This window comes from Carcharhinus amblyrhynchos, chromosome 5 (assembly GCF_965287045.1).
Source record: "Carcharhinus amblyrhynchos chromosome 5, sCarAmb.v2.hapA, whole genome shotgun sequence".
NCBI classification, from domain to species: Eukaryota; Metazoa; Chordata; class Chondrichthyes; order Carcharhiniformes; family Carcharhinidae; genus Carcharhinus; species Carcharhinus amblyrhynchos.
Genome location: NC_137328.1, coordinates 122629658 through 122641034, shown reverse-complemented (window position 1 = coordinate 122641034; position 11377 = coordinate 122629658). Strand labels below are relative to the sequence as shown.

At 44.3% G+C, this 11377-nt stretch overlaps 1 protein-coding gene across 3 annotated transcripts in view; it reads left to right on the top strand.

Annotated features, from left to right (window-relative positions):
• Window positions 1–189: 189 nt before the first annotated feature.
• LOC145343320 (PRELI domain-containing protein 1, mitochondrial-like) overlaps window positions 190–11377 on the top strand; it is a 43170-nt gene continuing 31982 nt past the window's right edge. For all 3 annotated transcript variants that reach the window (XM_080189508.1, XM_080189509.1, XM_080189511.1), the window contains exon 1: window positions 190–365. The gene's annotated coding sequence lies outside the window, so the exon portion shown is untranslated. The remainder of the gene's footprint in view (window positions 366–11377) is intronic.

Genomic DNA, 11377 nt, shown 5'->3' with positions numbered 1-11377 from the left:
CAAGAGGTGAAACTTCTCCCTGCTCCCCCCCCGTCCCCCCGTCCCCCCATCCGCGGACAGCGCCACTGGGAGGATCCGGCACCAATGCGTCATTTGGAGGACCGAGCAGTGACTGGGAGGACAGAGCACCAGCTCCACCAGCTGGCGGGAGGTCGTTGCTAGAGGAGGACGGCGTGGAGTGGGCTGGACTTCCTCCGCTGGCCGGGGATGGAGAACGAAGTGCGGCGTGCGGAATAACGGCCGGCGGGGAACCGCACATGGGGGGAGAGGCCACCACTTCAAACCGGCCAGAAGAGCTTGGAGAGGAGGGGAAGAGAGCTGCAGGTTATCGCCGGAGAGAGAAGCCGGGGCTGGCCATGCTGTAGGTGAGTGTGTCAGGGGCTCTCTCTCTGTGTGAGTGAGGCCTGTTGCAGAGGCTGTGGATCCAGGAGGTCAAACTGACTCCTGTGGGCACCAACTCTGCTCTCAGTCAGAATACTCCTTAACTGAACCGTTGTCTCCATAAACATGTTCTGCCCTCGGTCAAAACCGGTTATAAAGGTAGCCCCAGCGACTAGAGACCACTCAGGTGGAGAGAAAGCTTCCAGAAACAATTATTCAGCATTTAATTAGTAGTCACATGGAAAAGTGTGGGTCAGTTATGAAGAGTCAGCATGGATTTCTGAAGGGGAAATCGTATTTAACTACCTTGCTAGAGTTTTTCGAAGAGGAAACAAAGTGTCAATGAGGGTAAAGTTTTTAAAAGCTCCAAAATTTAACGTTTATTTGTTAGTCACGAGTGGGCTTATATTAACACTGCAATGAAGTTACTATGAAAATCTAAAAGACAAAATGCTGGAAAATCTCAGAAGGCTTGGCAGCATCTGTAAGGAGAGTCCAGATGACCCTTTGTCAAAGCCAGCTTTCTGCAGCCAGATTCCAGCATCTTCAGTAATTTGCTTTTATACTGTGAAAATCCCCTAGTCGCCACACTCTGACCCCTGTTCGGATACACTGAGGGAGAATTTAGCACGGCCGATGCACTGAACCGGCACGTCTTTCAGACTAGGAGAAAACCCAAGCAGCGCAGTGTTGCGAGGGGGAGGCTGATCTCTCTGAGAACTAATGCTCAACCGCTCAAAGAGAAGCACCTCTCTTCATAATCTGTTAAAATGTGTGTGAGAAGGGGGATTATCTGCACTTCCAACAACTTTTAGTGGTCAAATCACTGCTAAGAAAGAACAAAGAAAATTACAGTACAGGACCAGGCCCTGTGGCCCATCCAAGCCTGCACCAACATGCTGCCCGACTGAACTAAAACCCTTCTGGGGACCATATTCCTCCATTTCCATCCTATTCGTGTATTTGTTAAGATGTCGCTTAGAAGGGACTATTGTATCTGCTTCCACTACCACCTCCAGCAACAAGTTCCAGGCACCCACAGCCTCTGTATGAAAAACTTGCCTCATACATCTCCTTTAAACTACCCCCCTCCCCCGCGTCTGGCAACTTAAACCTATGCCCCCTAGTAATTGACTTCTGACTATCCACTCTGTCCATGCCCCTCATAATCTTGTCTCCCCTCAACCTCCGCCATTCCAGTGAGAACAAACCAAGTTTGAGCTATGAGGAGAGGCTGACTAAACTAGGCTTGTACTCGTTAGAGTTTAGAAGAATGAGGGGAGATCTCATTGAGACGTATAAGATGATGAATGGGATGGATAGGATAGAGGTGGAGAGACTCTTCCCGCTCAAAAAAGACAGTAGGACTAGGGGGCACAGCCTCAAGATAAAGGGGAGGCGGTTTAGAACGGAGTTGAGGAGGAACTTCTTCACTCAAAGGGTGGTGAATCCCTGGAATTCTCTGCCCGTTGAAGTGGTGGAGGCTGCCTCGCTAAATATTTTTAAGAAGCGGGTTGATGGGTTCTTGATAAGAGAGGGGATTAAGGGTTATGGGGAGAGGGCAGGAAAGTGGAACTGAGCCACAACAGATCAGCCATGATCTTATTGAATGGCGGGGCAGGCTCGAAGGGCTAGATGGCCTACTCCTGCTCCTATTTCTTATGTTCTTATGTTCTCCAATCTCTTCTCATAGCTAATGCCCTCCATACCAGACAACATCCTGATAAATCTTTTCTCTACTCTCTCCAAAGCCTCCACGTCCTTCTGGTAGTGCGGTGACCAGATGTCTGTCATCTTTATCTTCTGTTTTCGCAATCTTCTGTTGGTACTTTTACAATTGAGATGAGGCTTTCTTTTAAGACATAAATGTGGCTGTTATGCTGTCAGAGACAGCTGCTGTCTTGTGTGTCTCTCAAACTGTGGCACTGGCTGTCCGGCAGTTCTCTGGAGCTGGGAACTGATGACATACCAAAAATCCCCACAATGGCATTGGTTTACAGATTACCAAAACATCAAATTCAAATCTGATAGGCTGCTGCTATTCAAATGCCTAGTTTAAACTGGTTAAAATTCAAAAATAACCTGTCAGCTTGGTAGCACTGCCTAGGATCACAGCACATTGTTCAGAAGCATGCATCTGCTTCTGAAAAAAGCTACTTTTTTTTATCCAGGCTATGCAATACTTTGGGCTTTTTGCGTTTTTACCGTTGTTTTATAATTTTATAAACACTAACTTCACAGTAACAGTGAGACCATACAGACCCTGCACACAGAATGATCCAAGCCTGGAATCGAACCTGGGTCCCTGACACTGTGAGGTATCAGTGCTAACCACTGTGCCACCGTGCTGTGGTAGTGCCGTTGATGTGATGTACAAGGACTTTCAGAATGTATTCAATACTGTGCCACACAACAAACTGCTGAGTAAAGTTAAAGCTCATGGAATAAAAGGGATATTGGCAATGTGGATAAAAAATTGGCTGAATTATAGGAAGTAAAGATAGTCAATGGATATTATTCAGGCTGGAAGAAAGTTCGTAGCGGTGTTCCCCAGGAGTCGTAGAATCTCTACAGTGCAGAAGGAGGTCATGCGACCTATTGAGACTACATCGACAGTCTAGCAGAACACCTTACTTAGGCTGTATCCCCGTAGCCCCACATATTTACCCCATTAATCCCTCTTTGAACACTAAGGGGCAATTTAGCATGGCCAATCCATGTAACCTGAACATCTTTGGACTATGGGAGGAAACTGGAGCACCTGGAGGAACCCCATGCAGACATGGGGAAAATGTGCAAGCCCCACACAGTGGCTCAAGGCTGGAACCTGACGTTGTGAGGCAGCTGTACTGTTCCATTGTGCCATCCTGGTCGATATTGGGACCCTTACTTTACTGATAAATACTAATGATCTAAATCTTGGTGTACGTAGGACAGTTTCAAAGTTTGGAGATGACACAAAACTTGGGGGGGATGGTTAGATTCTTTCTCTTGTTGGAAATGGTCATTGTGCAGCGCATGTGTGACATAAATCATAGAATCCCTATGGTGTACTGATGACAATCCCACCCAGGTCCTATCCCTGTAACCCGACATATTCATCCCACTAACCCCTCTAACCTAAGCATCCTAGAACATTAAGGGGTAATTTAGCATGACCAATCAACCTAACTTGCATATCTTTGGACTGTGGGAGGAAACCCAAGCAGACACGGGGAGAACATGCAAATCCCGCACAGACAGTGACTGAAGCTGGGAGTTGAGCCCAGGCCCCAAGAGCTGTGAGGCAGCTGTGCTAATCACCTTCAAATCATGCAGGCTCAATGAGCCAAATGATCTATTCCTGTTTCTTACGACATTATGAATTCCCCCAGCTGACTGAGTGAGATTTGGACACTGGACAGACCTCTGGAATACCGGTCCCCCAATGTTACCACTCCTGCATATGTTATCACCACAAAGTACACACTACTGGATGTTAAGTGCTTTGGAATGTAATGAGGGCACGAAAGGCATGGTATTAATGCAAATCTTCCTTCCTTTTTTGAAAGTTACTTGAATCCACTTCTGCTCTCTTTTTCAGGAAATGCATTTCAGAACATAAAGCTCAGTGTGTTGAAGAAAATCTCCCTTCTCTTTGGGTCTTTGCCAAATATTTAATCCTTGTCCCCTGATTACTGCCCCGACTGCCAATGGATATGGGTCTCTCCTTATTTGCTATCAAAATCCAAATCATCTTAAAACATTCTTCATTAAATCTTCCCTCCCTTTTGATAGTGGGAACAATCCCACAATGGAAATGATTGTATTTTTCAGCATGGCCTGCAGCTCCTTTGACGAGAGATCAGCTGCCTGTATCCTGACACACCATCCTGTTCACTCACTGCCCCAGTATTTGCTGACCTACAGTGGCTTCATAAAAACAATCTGCTTCCAATTTTCAATCCCTCCATACCCCCTGCCCCCTCCTTCCCTCTGTATCCTCCTCCAGCTCTACAGTCCACCAAGATCTCTTTGCTCCTCCAAAATTAAGAGAATAAGAACCTCCCTGAAAGGCTTGTTTTCAAACTGTGTTGGATAATGCACCTCTGAAGCGTCTTGGGACTATTTATGATATTAAAGGTGCTATATCAATGCAAATTGTTGTGAAGCCGCTTATACTCCTGCAGCAAGCTTGCTGCGCACACCCTGCATGTCCCTAAATCTGAGCTCATATGTCCGTATTCTTTAACTTTGGGTGTGCACACTGTGTCACATGAGGAAGAGTGTAAGTAGTCTACATCAAGCAAGTAAAAGATGCGTGCATTTCCCAGACATTTAAACGTGGCTTTCGACCTGTGTTGGTAACCTGAATAACTGAGACAAACTTGCTCTCTGCGTGACATCGGCATTTCAGTTAATTTTTCCACTGCTACAGTTCCAAATATTCTACTTTGGCCTGTTTAACAGGACATAATGTAGTTCAGTCAGGGGCTGAGGGGTCAGGGACTGTGGTTCAGTCAGGGGCTGAGGGGTCAGGGACTGTGGTTCAGTCAGGGGCTGAGGGGTCAGGGACTGTGGTTCAGGCAGGGGCTGAGGGGTCAGGGACTGTGGTTCAGTCAGGGGCTGAGGGGTCAGGGACTGTGGTTCAATCAGGGGTTTATTAGATTCATAGAAGTTTATAGCATGGAAACAGGCTATTTAGCCCAACTTGTCCATACTGCCTGTTTTTTAAACCCTAAAGTTGGTTCTGGTTGCCCGCATTTGACTCATGTCACTTTATTCCCATCTTACCCATGTAACTGTTTAAATGCTTTTTAAAAGACAAAATTGTACCTACCACTACTACTACCTCTGGCAGCTTCTTCCCAACACTCACCACACTCACTGTGAAAAAATTGCCCCTCTGGTTACTTTCATATCTCTCCCCTCTCACCTTAAACCAATACCCTCTAATTTTAGATTCCCCTACCTTTGGGAAAAGATATTGATTATCTAGCTGATCTATGCTCCTCATTATTTTGTAGACCTCTATAAGATCCCACCTGTGGATGGAGACAAATGGGGCTCTGGAGACCAGATCCGAGATGGCAGGTGTAGAATAGGCTCAGGTCACAATTTGTTTGAACTCCAAATCCAAATGGACACTCGGTGCTAAATAAACCCATTCCTGCTATTGGCTCTCACCATCTCAGCGATCCATCATCCCCTTGCTGTGTGGAAAGTGAGATGTACTTACTGTGTGGGGAGGATTGGTGTGAAGTATGAGATTCATCCAATCCAATTATCTACAACATCAACAGAAAGTGTCAGATATGAATCTTGCCATTTCACTGCTAGGAGAACACATACATACACATCCACAGACTGATATACATAGAATATATACTCACAAAAAAAGATGACTCAGCCCAGCCAATTGTGTTACTGTTGATGCTCCATCTATTCTTATCTATCTGTAGCAGCATAATCCTCTGCTTCCTTCTCCTTTCTGTACTTATCTAGCTTCCCCTTAAACCCCTCTATACTACTTATGTTAATAACTCACTCTGCTAATGTGTTCCTGCTATCTTGTCACTGCCCTCTGGGTAAATAACTTATCTTCTGAATTGTTTGTTGCTGACAATCTTACACTGATGGTCTGTATATTAAGCCTTCACCATGTCTCTCTACCAAAACCTTGTGTAATTTTAATGACATCTATTAGGGGTCATGGAGGGATTTGTAAATGAGGACGAAGTAAAAGGGTCGAGAGCTTCAAGGTTTTAGATGTCCAGATCACCAACAACATGTCCTGAACCCCCCCATGCCGACACTACAGTTAAGAAAGCCCACCAATGCCTCTGCTTTCTCAGAAGAATAAGGAAATTTGGCATGTCAGCGACAATTCTCACCAACTTTTACAGATGCACCATAGAAAGCATTCTTTCTGGCTGTATCACAGCTTGGTGTGGCTCCTGCTTTGCCTGCAAGAAACTAAAAAAGATGGTGAATGTAGCCCAATCCATCACGCAAACCAGCCTCCCATCCATTGACTCTGTCTACACTTCCCACTGCCTCGGCAAAGCAGCCAGCATAATTAAAGACCCCAAGCACCCCGGACATTCTCTTTTCCACCTTCTTCCATTGGGAAAAAGATACAAAAGTCTGAGGTCACATACCAACCAACTCAAGAGCAGCTTCTTCCCTGCTGCCATCAGACTTTTGAATGGACTTCCTTCGTATTAAGTTGATGCTTTTGGTACATTGGTCTTTATAAATCGGAGTATCGAGTATAAAAGTTGGAGTGTCATGGTGAGGTTATATAAGGCATTGGTGAGGCTGAATTTAGAGTATTGTGTACAGTTTGGTCGCCTAGTTACAGGAAGGATGTAAATAAGGTTGAAAGAGTGCAGAGAAGATTCACGAGGATGTTGCCAGGACTTGAGAAGCTGAGTTACAGCGAGAGATTGAATAGGTTAGGACTTTATTCCCTGGAGCGTAGAAGAATGAGGGGAGATTTGATAGAGGTGTATAAGATTTTGATGGGTATAGATAGTGAATGCAAGCAGGCTTTTTCCACTGAGGCTAGGGGAGGAAAAAACCAGAAGGCATGGGTTAAGGGTGAAAGGAGAAAAGTCTAAAGGGAATATTATGGGGGGGCTTCTTCACGTAGAGAGTGGTGGGAGTGTGGAATGAGCTGCCGGATAAAGTGGTAAATGGTTAACATTTAAGAAAAACTTGGACGGGTACATGGATGATCGATGGAATTTTCTGATCGATAAGGGAATTAAGGGTTATGGGGAACAGGCGGGTAAGTGGAACTGATCCACTTCAGATCAGCCATGATCTTATTGAATGGCGGGGCAGGCTCAAAGGGCTAGATGGCCTACTCCTGCTCCTATTTCTTATGCTCTTATGAGAGGGGTGTGGAAGGATATGGTCCAAGTGCACGTCAGTGGGACTAGGAAAAAAATGGTTCAGCACAGACAAAAAGGGCCAAAAGGCCTGTTTCTGAGCTGTAATTTTCTCTGGTTCTCTACAACCTAGCTAGGACTGTAACACTACATTCTGCACTCTCTTGTTTTCTTCTCTATGAACATATAATTCCTTAAATTTGCACACCTTTATTGTGGAGTCCAAGAGGCGTAGACAAAAGTCGTAGGTAGAAGGAGGATTGGAATGAGGCACTCTGTTAAAATGGGCGGTGCGGGCTTGTAGGGCCAAAGGGCCTGTTTCCTGTGCTGTGTTGTTCTTTGTTCTCTTTTCACTATATGTTCATACGTGTGTCAATAATAAATCAAGTCAAATCAAAATATAATTTTAAAATCGAGTAGTTGTTTGAAGCAAAGCCAGTCTCGATCATGGGGTGATGGGAGAAGGGGTCTTAGTGCTCTTAGGACAAGGGCAATAGAATTTTGGATGATCTCAAGTTTACAGAGAGTAGAATGTGGGAGACCACATTGGAGTGGTGTCAGTGATGGTGTGGATACAAGATCAGAAGCTCAATTTAGGGTTAAATCTACAAAGGTTGCAAACAGCCTGGCGTTCTGATAAAATGATGGACAGCTTGAGGGACAGTAGCAGAACGTATGACTCTGACACCTGAAGATGCAGTGTTGTGTCGAAGCCAAGGTAATGAAATATGCACAAAGGGAAGAAATTAGATTCCTTTAAAATGTGGTCACTTGCTGTATTGTAGAAATTGCAGCAACCAGTTTGCACACAACAAACTCCCATAGAGATTGTGACAAAAACCAAATAATCTGTCTCTGTGATTTTAGCTGAGAGGTAAATATTGGCCAGGACACTCTGAAAAATTCCCCTGCTCCTCTTTGAATAGAGCTTTGGGATCATTTACATTCTCCTGAGAGGCATGCATGGCTTGATTCAACATCTCATCCAATAGACTGCTCCTACGACAGTACAGTACTCCCTCAGCACTAATAGAGGTTTGCAAGATTATGACAGGCTTAGATTGAGTGGATAGTCAGAGCCTTTTTCTTCGAAGGAACAGCCAGTTCTGAAAGCTAGTGGCGTTTGCTGCAAATAAAGCTGTTGGACTTCAACCTGGTATTGTGAGACTTCTTACTGTAGATACATGACTAGGCAGAGAATAGAAGGATATGGACCTTGTAGAGACAAGAAAATATTGGATTAGAAAGGCATCTGTGTTGGCACAGACTTGGTGGGCCGAAGGGCCTGTTCCTGCGCTGTACAGTTCCTTGTTCTTTGATTGGGTTAAATTACTATGCTTAGGTGGATATCCAAACAGCCTGCCTATCTTGATCATGCAAGAATTTGTTGCAGAATTTGTTCAAGAATGTCCAGTAGCCTTAATGTTACTCACTTTGCAAAATTCTTCAACGATGGTGATGTGCTGCAATTCGCTCAGGGAGTCAGCGTTGCTGTGGCAGTGCACACTTTTACATACATGTTGTGGTCTGAATTTATGGATAGTGATGGTACAGACTCCAATTTCCTTTCCATCACGTGGCTGATCAGGAATCTCTCCCTCTCTTACTGCCTGTCATTGGCGTGTTGGAAGGATTTTCAGGTTGATGCTCAACTTTTTTGGCCATGTTGTGAACGCACCTTCCACAACCAACAAGCCCTGGAATGGAACTCGAACCCGAAGTTTCTGGCTGAGGGGCAAGGGTGCTACCCACTGCACGACAAGCTCCAGGTGGCACGTAGCATAGATCAACTTAATGATTGAGAGCAAATATAAAATTGCTAATTTCCAAATACATTGATCAGACAAACATCGCTGTAAGGCAGACCGCAGGGTGCAAAGCATTGAAACAGCGGTGAAGGTAGCATCCTATACATAGAGCAGTTAGGTTAAAGGCTTTCCCAGAAATGATTCAAAACTGCAATACTGATGCAATTCCTGTAGCAAGTGACGTCAATCTGTAAGTTGTTGCGCTGAATCACTTCCTGAGCTTCAGCTGATCACACTATATTAGTCACTGTGGTTTAAATTAGTTTATAGCCCAAACTAGTACACCCAACCCTAACACTTAATAGTCACCCAGTAGAGATGATGTTGCCATCAAACTTAATGGAATGCGATTGAGAAAATTTACAGGTGGTGGCGGTGGCGGTGGCGGTGCATCAGTTGTCCACATTTGATCAGCGTGGGACAGTTTATACATTTGAAATAGCAAAGCTATGTCAGCATGAGTGCAGAATCCAGGCTGACACTTCAATGTAGTATTGAGGGGACGCTGTTTTCTGGATGAGACATTAAACCGAATGGATGTTAAAGATTCAATGGCATTATTTGAAAAAGAGCTATCTGGCCATGTTCATTCCACAACAACAGCATTTTAAAATAAAAATACAATTATCTAGGCGTAATCCTATTCCTGTTTTTGGGAGTATGTTCTGCACAAGTTAATTCCCCCATTTCCTACACTGCAACAGTTACTATACTTAACAAATAAATCATTGGACCTTCTGAGGCAGAGAAACCAACTGTTTGCAATCTTGGTGTGATATTTGTCCCTGAAATGAGTTGCTGACCACATATCCGCGCCACCTCTCACAGCACCTCCTTCCGCCTCAGTACTGTTGTTTGACTCCACCTCTACCTCGGCTCACCTGCTGTTGAAATCCTCATTCATTTGTTACCTCTAAATTTGACTTTTCAGCACATACCTGGTGACCGCCCATGTTCTACTCTCTGTAGATTTCACATAATGCAAACAGTGCTGAACATGTCCTAACTCGCACCGAGTTCCTTTCCGCTATCAGTGCAATGTTCGTGGATCTACGCTCCTAGCTAAACCAAGTTTCACCTTTTGAGGAACTTGTGTTTGACTCATTGTAGAATTGAACTGTACAGAGCGAGAAGCTTCCTGGTATGATCCTGTGTCTGCTAATGTAAAAATTGGCCAGAATTCCCTTGGCTGAACACAATCTGAAAATATTGAAATTCAGCTTAATGTCATTTTAAATATGTATAAATGGGAATAATAAAGAGGAGTTCAGCCTGTCTACTTGACCTTTTGTTTAGTGCTGAGTAAGATGTTATCCATCTCAGCCTCACCACTAAAAAGTGGTTATCTGTATCTCTCAATGCTACTGAGTCTGCATTCTTGGTGATTACATTAACTTCCGAAAAACAGTGACATTGTGAGACTGCAGAGGAAGTCATGCTGCACCTGTGCAACTTTTCACATAAGTTTTTTTTGTTCCCTTTTCCTACCTCACCTTCACCCTGCCAAATCTTCTGTTTCATCCCATGGAGCTTCTCCTTTGTACATGAGACATTGTTTCACAGATGTGTCTGTGTCATTGAGTTTCATTCTGTGGCCCGTGTTGTGAAACTCCTTTTGTGTTTTGCCCCAGTCGTCTCAAGGCCAGTTCAAATCTGAAAGGTCAAATAGCGGGGGGAAAATGCATGATTCAGGAAGTCTCACTGGGATGTTAGCAGTCAACAAATGTTCTTCCATTCTATTAGTCCTCAAAGCAGCAGCAATCTTTTATATATAACCCCAACACTTATTGTTCAAGCCATGAGGAGCCTCTGCTCATTAAGCAAGGGAGTGGCTTGGCAATTGTATCTACTGACTGGGGAAATAATATATTAAAAAAGCTCCAGTACACCATTGTACAGCAGTCTGTGGCTTTGTTACAGGATCACTAATCCAGAGACACAAAGTTCAAATCCCACCAGCGCAGTTGGGAAATTTCAATTGAAGTAATTAAAAGAAAGCTGTAATTAAAAGGTTGTATCTATAATGGAGACCATGGATCTACTGATTGCCATAAAAATCCATCTGGTTCACTAATATTCTTTAGGGAAGGAAACCTGACAATCTTACCTGATCTGACCTACATGTGACACTGGATCAGCAGCAATGTGGGCTGACTCTTGACTGCCTTCTAAAACAACCTAGAATGCTACTGGGTTGTTTTCCAGAGCTTACCCCACCCTATTCATGGTGATTCTGGCTGGCTTTGTCAGCCAACTTCACATCCCATGAATGAATTTTAAAAAACATTGGAACACACAAGGTGAAGGAGATCA